The 7595-nt window shown below is 57.0% G+C and overlaps 1 long non-coding RNA gene across 2 annotated transcripts; it reads left to right on the top strand.

The window, feature by feature from the left end:
* The first annotated feature begins 5167 nt into the window (after positions 1-5167).
* Positions 5168-6295, top strand: LOC123384198. 2 transcript variants are annotated; one of them, XR_006594914.1, is made up of 3 exons: positions 5168-5321; positions 5709-5902; positions 6044-6295. It is a non-coding gene; the product is annotated as an uncharacterized LOC123384198 (long non-coding RNA). The 2 variants fall into 2 exon arrangements; XR_006594915.1 differs by having other exon boundaries at positions 5709-6295.
* The last annotated feature ends 1300 nt before the right edge of the window (positions 6296-7595 follow it).

Raw genomic sequence — 7595 nt, 5'->3', positions numbered from 1 at the left:
TCACCCGCTCCCCACAGCCCCAGGCCTGGCTCTCTCGGCCCCTCTCGGAAAAGCCTCCTGTCCATTTTCCTTGCAGTTGGACGACGGTGCCAGCTTTTCTCTCTGCAGTTAGGCTGTCTGTCTGTCTCTCTGACACACGGACAGACACACGCACACACCCTCCACATTCTGGAAAGCATGGCTGTGTCATCGTCCAGGCCCAGAGTCGGGGTTCACCCACCACCCTGACAACTGACAGTGACCTTGGCAGGTGACAGGGAGCAGAAAGGGCCGCTGCCCCCGCGTCCCCAGGCCTCGCTGTCCTCCAGCCGCCCCCGCACCTGGGCCAGGTGGGCACAGCGTCTCCCTTTGCGGCAGGCTGCTCTGTGCCCCCTGGGCCCAGGGTCCTCGGGGTCCCAGGGCTGTATCCAGGAGCCCCAACGCCCCCCCCCCGCTCCCCGCCCCGCCTGGGGAACCTGGGACCCCCGCGCCCACCTCCCTCCGCCTCGCTGTGCCCAACCCCTTCCAGCGCCCCAGGTCACGGGGCCGCAATCGGGGCGCCCCCGGGGGCCGGGGGGGGGGTCTCTCACCCTGACCGGCCCAGGCCGAGCCACCCCAGCCGGGCCCCCTGGCCCCCTTTCCCGGAACCCACTCCGTCCGAGCCCCCGGGGACCCGGGTGGGGGGTGCTAGGCCCGCGGAGGCCGGGACCGCGGGCGCCGCCGCCCCCCACGCGTCGCGCTCACTCGCTGCCCAACAGCGCGCCCACGCGGCCGCGGGCGGAACTGCAGGCCGCCGCTGGCAGAGGCGCACAGCCGGGCGTCTGGGGGAGCCAGGGGCCAGGGTCTCTCCCTGCAGAGTTCCCTGCTCTCCTTGCCCCTGCTCAGACCAGAACTGCGAGGCAGTCGCATCCAGAGGCTCCCACCTGGCCTTCCTTTGGCGGGATCAGGAGGCCCTGGCTTGGGACCCCGGGAAAAGGGGCTCGTCTCCTCTCACCCCCTCCTCGAATTTGTGGACTTAAGGCGTTGCTCTCTACTCGTGGATTTCACCCATTGTCCCCACGACACCCTCTCCAAAACCAAAACCAAAACCAAGTCTGGGCAAAGGCTGCAGGCGGCTGGTCCATGCCATTGTACCAGAAGGAAACAGACCCAAGTTCAAGTCCGGGCTCTCCCACTTGGCGACTCCAGGGACCTGAGAGGGTCCTGCTGCTTTTCTGAGCCTCAGTTTTCCCATCTGTAAAGCGACGTGATGCGGATGTGTGGCCCCAGTGGTTGCTGGGACGATCCCTGGAGGCCTGCGCCGGCAGAGGGTGGGGTCCCGGCAGCTCACACCGGGGAGATGGCGGTGGTGTTACTTGGCAAACACAGCTCCCAACGAGGGAAACCGAGGCTTAGGGGAGATGCCTCTTGCCCTTCAAGCGGAGAGGCGCCTGGGAAGTGGATTTGTGCTCTGCTGGGGGTGGAAAGTCCAGTCATCTGTGCTTCGTGGGTCCCGGGGAAGATGTTCTAGGCCAAGGGTAATCTCTCCTCGTGATCCCCTCGTCTCCTCTCAGCAGGGATCAGCTCAGCAGTGTAGACAGACTATAAAATATGTTCTCTTACCGGGATCCTCATTGGGTCACTGATGGACCCACTGTGGGCCAGGTCTGCTGGGACTTCTCAGTCACATGTGGGGGTGAGGCAAAGCTGCCACCTTCCTGCCCCCCCTCCCCCCTGCAGCTGGTAACACAGCATCACCTTTCTCTCTGCGGTAACAATGCGCGTCTGTGATGCTCAGAAGCACTCCTGTGACTTACCCCCCTTGGCCCTCAAGACCTGCCAGGGGAGGTGGGTGAAAAAGAACCTTTCTTTCTTTGATAGACGTTTCTTAAGGACCTGCTATCTTTTAGGAATGGTGCCACCTGCTGGGGATATAGCGTGAACAAGGCAAAACCCCCGTCTCAAGATGCTCCCATGCTCTTGGGGGAGAGGACCCCAAACTAGTAAATTAATAAGTAAACAGATATGAATGAAGCAAAATAGGGAAGAGATGAACCAGGAGGGGCTCCTGTAAACAAGGGGCGGATACAGGGAGGGCTTCTCTGAATAATAAGAAGCTGGTTATGGGCAGAAGAGCAGTAAGAGTATTCTGGGTAGACAGCGCATGCAAGGGTCATGGGGTGAGCATGAGGAGGTGAGGTTGAGGAGGAAGCAGGAAGGACGTGCTGGATGTGAAGACGAGGCGAGGGACTGGGTTCTTAGCCTAAGTTTGGAGAAGTCAGTGGCTTTCGAGCAGGGAAGGACAGAATGGTGAGTGGTCGTGAGGTCTCTCTGGGCCTACGTGGGGAGCTCGAGGCTGGGGAGCACGTGCGGACCCAGGGAGACCAGTCAGAACACCTTTGCTGAAGTCGACGGTTGGAGGTGTTGGAGACGGGCAAGTGTGGTCCAGTTTGGGAGGTAGAGGCTGTGGAATCTGTCACGGAGCAAGACTCTTCCGTTCTTTGGGCTTTCAGACTGGAGTGCAGGCGAGGCAGTCGGGCTAGACCCCCACCTCTTGCTGGGGGGACGGCCCCTGCTGGCCAGCTGTCATTTGTCTAGCAGCTTCTCTGCTGCTGCCTCGAGTCAGGTATATTGTTAATGCTGATGAGCCTCCCTGAGGTTCCCGTCTTGCTCCCTTGAGGGCAGGGCTAGTAACTTCCTCTTGCCTCCCTCACCTTCCTTGCGAGCTCTTCCCACAGCCCCTCTCGCGGACAGTGCCTGCGACGTCTGCTCTGTTCACGGCTGCCCTGCAGGTGCCTCAAAGGGCACACGCCCACGCAGTCGGCACTTAAGCTACGCGTGTTGGGTGGGTGAATGATGATTTAGTCTGGCCACCAGCGGTTGGCCAGATGGCCAAAGGCTTTCCGAGTCAGCTTCCCCCTTCTACTGTCTTCCATTCGGTGGCGTTGGCTTTCAAAGACCTCTTGCTTTGGGGTTTCCTTCAGAGCCCCCCTTGCTGTTCCTCGGAGGGCTGAGTAGTGCCCTGAGAAATGACTTCCTTGTGGGACTAGTGTTTCCCCAATTTTCCTACATGTTGACTTAAGGGTCTTTGACTTCCTTGTGGAGCATCTGAGGGAGAGGGGCTGATCCACAGTGTAGACGGCCAGCTGCAGCTTTGAAACGAGATATTTAAACAACCTGTCCCACGCTATTTAAAATGACAGTCTAAAATGCATCCTGTGATGGTCATCGATACGAACGCGCAATTCCCAAATTGCCAGCCTCCAGGGTTCAGGAGACAGAACCACGGTTCTGAAATAACCACCAGTGCCAACGTTTCCTGGACGGCTCAGCACAGTTGTTCTCACTTGGTTCACTTGAGAATCCACTTTCAAGGAGGAGGCTTCTTCAATTTGCCATAAATCCTACAATGTTTGTTTTTACAAGTTTCAGTTCCATAATAATTTGCAAATGAGAAGTGCTTTGAGCCCAGGTCGGACCTTGTGGGAACTCCCCAAGAGGAGACCTGATTGCATTAGGTGAAATGGAAACAAAAACAGAACTTGGGGGGGAACACCAACCTCTTTGTCACGAATCCTCTCATAGCATATGTATCTCAGTTGCTGACCCTCATCTGCGGTGTTCGTGTTCTGGAGATGGAATTATATCAACCCTTTACACTTTAGTTAGAATAAGAGGCACTCGTTCCAGCTCTCCACCACGAATCCACGTGAACCTCAGGAAATCAGGTTTCTATGCCAACTTTGCTATGATCAGTGAAGGAGTCTTGTGGTTGCTAAAGCCTGAAGACAGCTTTGGGGGCAAGACACGCCCTGGACTAGGAAGGGCTCCCAAGGTCTTTGAGGACCTTCGAGAAATCTGAAAGGCCATCCAGTGAAAGGCAGGGGCTGGTCCTCACCGGCGAGAACTCCTCAAGAGAGAGGGAAGGTGTGCTAAGAAAGCAGAGGTCCTAATGTGAGTCTTGGCCCCCCTCTCAGTAACCATGTGACCTCAGCCGAGTTCTAGGCCCACAGAGGGACGGTCTGGATGCCTGTTCCAAACCTCTCACTTCTCAGATGAGGACACCAGTGCTGGCAAAAGAGGGCCTTGCCAGACCCGCGGTGCACATTATCCTTTCCGGGCCTCCGGGCCAGCCCAGAGGGACCTTCCTCCTCTCAAGCCCATCCAAAGCCCTCTGTCGAGGACAGAGAGGCGGACAAAGGGTTTCCTACATCAGGGACAAACCTTTCTGTCTTATTTCATCAGAAATAAAATGGAGGTGAGGAAGCAAACAAAACATCGGTCTTTGCATTTGGTTCTTGGGACCTCCTACCTGGATGTAGGATTTTTCCGGAGCTGTGGCTCCCCCAGTTGCTATAATGCAAGAAGGACGGGGGGGGGGGGAGTAGTATCTTCTCTTCAACCTGAGGAGGGTAGAAAAGAAGAAAGGAAAGGAAGGGAAGGGAGAGACGAGGAGAGCTGCGTCCAGTAGAACTGAATCGAGCTGAGTTCATCTAAGCCACAAAATGAGGGAGGATTTTCCATGAGAGTCTTTCTGGCTCCTGCTCGGTTTCAAGTAGTTATCGAGTGCCTGCTGCGTACTAGGTAGTGTGTGGCATTGCAAGGCCACAAAGAGTAGCAGGACTTGGCCTGTGTCCTCAAGGTGTCCCCGGTCTCCTGGGGAGCGGGATAGGCGGGGCCGTTCTGTGCACCTGTGTTTGGCGCTCCCCTTCTCCCTCTCTAATCCCCCCTCCGTGGCCCTGGCCCCAGATCCACATCTCGCTTTTCCCTTCCCCACTCTGCTGTCTGGCTTTGACCACGGCACACCCAGAAGTGTGCTTTTGTTCATCGACCGTCTCGCGTTATGTTTTTGTCACGTGCTCTTTAAGCGAGAATGGGTGCGTGGTGTGTCGAAACTCTCTCTCCCCACGCACGTGCTTTCCTTGACATCTGGGGGTCTCGATGAGAAAGGTTCTTTCCGGGCACACCTATCATGCTTCCCAGAATAAATAAGACCGAAAGCTCCATTGGTCACATTTTGGGAGGCCCAATTTTAACCTTAAACGTTTGGCTTAGAAAACTACCTGGCGAAGGAGGTCCTTCTCGGGGATTCCGGGATCGAGCTGGGTGAGAACACAAGTGCTCTAGACTCGGGGGCGTTGTGGGGCCCTGGCTGTGTCCTCAGTGAACGAACGAGTGACGCATGGTGACAGAAGCTGGCTGCAGGCTTGGTTGATCGCAAAAGGTCTCACTGACTTCGCCTGTCTCGAGGGGCGTGAAATATTCTTGGTAAGTTTTATTTTCTGTTTAGGCAGATCCGTCCCTTCGCTGTCAATAGGAACAGAGCCACAAAGGTCACGACTTTTCATCGTCGACAAGAAACAGTGAGTGGGTGCATGAGGGCCGCGGGCTGGGAAAAGAAGGACCCTGACCCTCTCACTTGGCTTCCTGGCCCCCGTGAGTCAGTCGGGTGCCCACCCTCCCAGGGGGACAGCTTCTGAGTCTCACTGTCTTTGTGGTCCTCGGCTACCATTTCTGTGGAAGGGAGGGGGCCGAGACAAAGCAGGACAGAGACAGGAGAGGAAAGTTGGAGTTCCATTCATCCAAGGAGCCCAGCTGGCGACCCACAGTCTATATCCTTGACACACGTCCGTAACCTGAGCGGTCATGTATCTTGTGCTCCGTGACGTGATTTAGACGTGGCGGTCTGGGATGCTCGTTCACAAACTGACCACGCGTTTTGTGGATGGATTCCCTCTACGTTTGATCAGGCATGGTGCGTCGCGAGGGGGCTCATTCAAATGGCGAGCGCGCTCACACCCAGGGGCACGAGGCTGGGTGCTGCTGCCGTGGGACGTTCGGAAGCAACAGGCAGAACCTCTCGAGGTCGCACGCACTCCGAGAGGACCCGACGGGCCTGGGAGGAAACAGTCAAGGGGTGTGTTGTCCTCTCCGTCTGTGAGAGGTGAGTCGGTGAGCCACGCCATGAGTTAGGCAAGAAAATGTCTGACTGGTGATGATTGTATAACGACCCCAGGAAGGAAGGACGGACTTCGGCGTCTTGACGAGACGTGTAAGGGTCTCCTTTTCTCCCCCGTGAAATTAGTCCCTCGCCGTGGAGATAGAGTCATCATTCTGAAAAGCAGCTGACAATTTGCCATCCATTTTCAAATTCTTGTAATGAGGTGATTGCGGAAAAAGACGAGTCGGAGAGAGTGTGCGAGAGAGAGCGAGCGACTTTTGAAAGCACATTAAAGGCAGTTGTTTGAGAAGCCGTGAGAGTCTCCGTCAAGAGTGATCTGGAAAAAATTGCCAAGAGCATTCACGTTGGCTCAGCAAATAAACGGCCCCTGGAGAAGCTGATTAATGTTTATTTACATCCACCCGGTGTTCGGGCTCTGGTGACCACAGCAGGGCAACCGAGATAAGCGTGCAGGGCACCCCCATTAAGGACCCACGTCTTCCCTAGTTGTCACTTTATTACCCTGGTTCGTTTATTCGCTTTGAAATTACGATGGGGAATTGATGCCTCAAAGTGTGTGTCTTGTCACGACCGATTTCTCCTTGTTTGTGGAGAAATCAGGTGCATATTCACTGTTGCCCGGATCGAGGGCCCCTGGCTGAGCCCCAGTCCCGGGGCCAGAGGCGCCCCAGCTGCCGTCTGCTCTCCCCACCCCCGCCCTCCACCTCTGGGACCCAGAGAAGACGCGGATCGCACACCGTGGCTCCATCCGGGGCCTCGGAGCTCAGCAGCAACGTTGCCTTGCCCAGTGGGTGCCAGGTGCTGTCCCCCAGAAGGCCCCACAAAAGCGTTCCCCACCAGCGCATTTACCAAGTAGGCTGGTGCTGCCTCGTGACCACATGCGAGGACCCCCGGCCCCGCCAAGAGGTCTCCTTCTCACTTCCTGCCTCCTGCACCTCCTCGCTCGCTGCCCAGGGGGAAGCTGGCCTCCTGGCGCTATCTCCTCCTGCCATTTTGGACCCTCCCAGTCGGGGTACCTACCCTCTGGGCCTATGGCCACCAACTTTACCCCTTCCAAAGGCCTGTAGCAGATGCTCTGACATTTCCAGTTTGGGAGAACCTTGTTCCCGAGCAGCCATTATCGCAAAGGGAGGCGACGTTTGGCTCCCCAGGCCTGGTCGGGAGACCCGAAGTTTCGGTCATTCCGTCATCCAGGGGAATGCCTTTGCTCCCCTCGGAAGCCAGCGAGGACCCCAGGGATAGCGCCGTGTGCCCTGGATGTAAACCAGCCAAGGGAGAGGGAAAAGAACATCAGCTCAGAGCCCCCGTTGGAGTCTCAAAACCTGGTTTCCGTAGAGGGGAGACAACTTTGCAGGGAAAATGCCAGCGTCGCGGTTGGACACGGTGGACATGTCACAAATCACAGCCCACAGGGCGGCCGGGGCAGGACGTGAGGCACTCGCCCCTCGGAGCCAGAGGAACGTGTGGGCAGTGCCCTCCACCCCCAGTTCCACGGGCGGGTGTTTTTAAGCGCTTCCCATGCAAGGCACGCTTCTGAGCTTTGCACATATTAACTGTTTGAATCCTTAAGATGGCCTTCGAAGGCAGGGCAGGGGCCTCTGGCGACATCTAGGGACATTTTTGCTTGTCTGCTGGGGGGAGGGGGTGCCTTGGTGTCCGGTGGGGAGATTCCCAC

The sequence above is a fragment of the Felis catus genome, chromosome A3, assembly GCF_018350175.1.
Source record: "Felis catus isolate Fca126 chromosome A3, F.catus_Fca126_mat1.0, whole genome shotgun sequence".
Classification (NCBI taxonomy): Eukaryota; Metazoa; Chordata; class Mammalia; order Carnivora; family Felidae; genus Felis; species Felis catus.
Note: the sequence above shows the minus strand (reverse complement) of the source record. Positions and strands in the feature narration are given on the sequence as shown.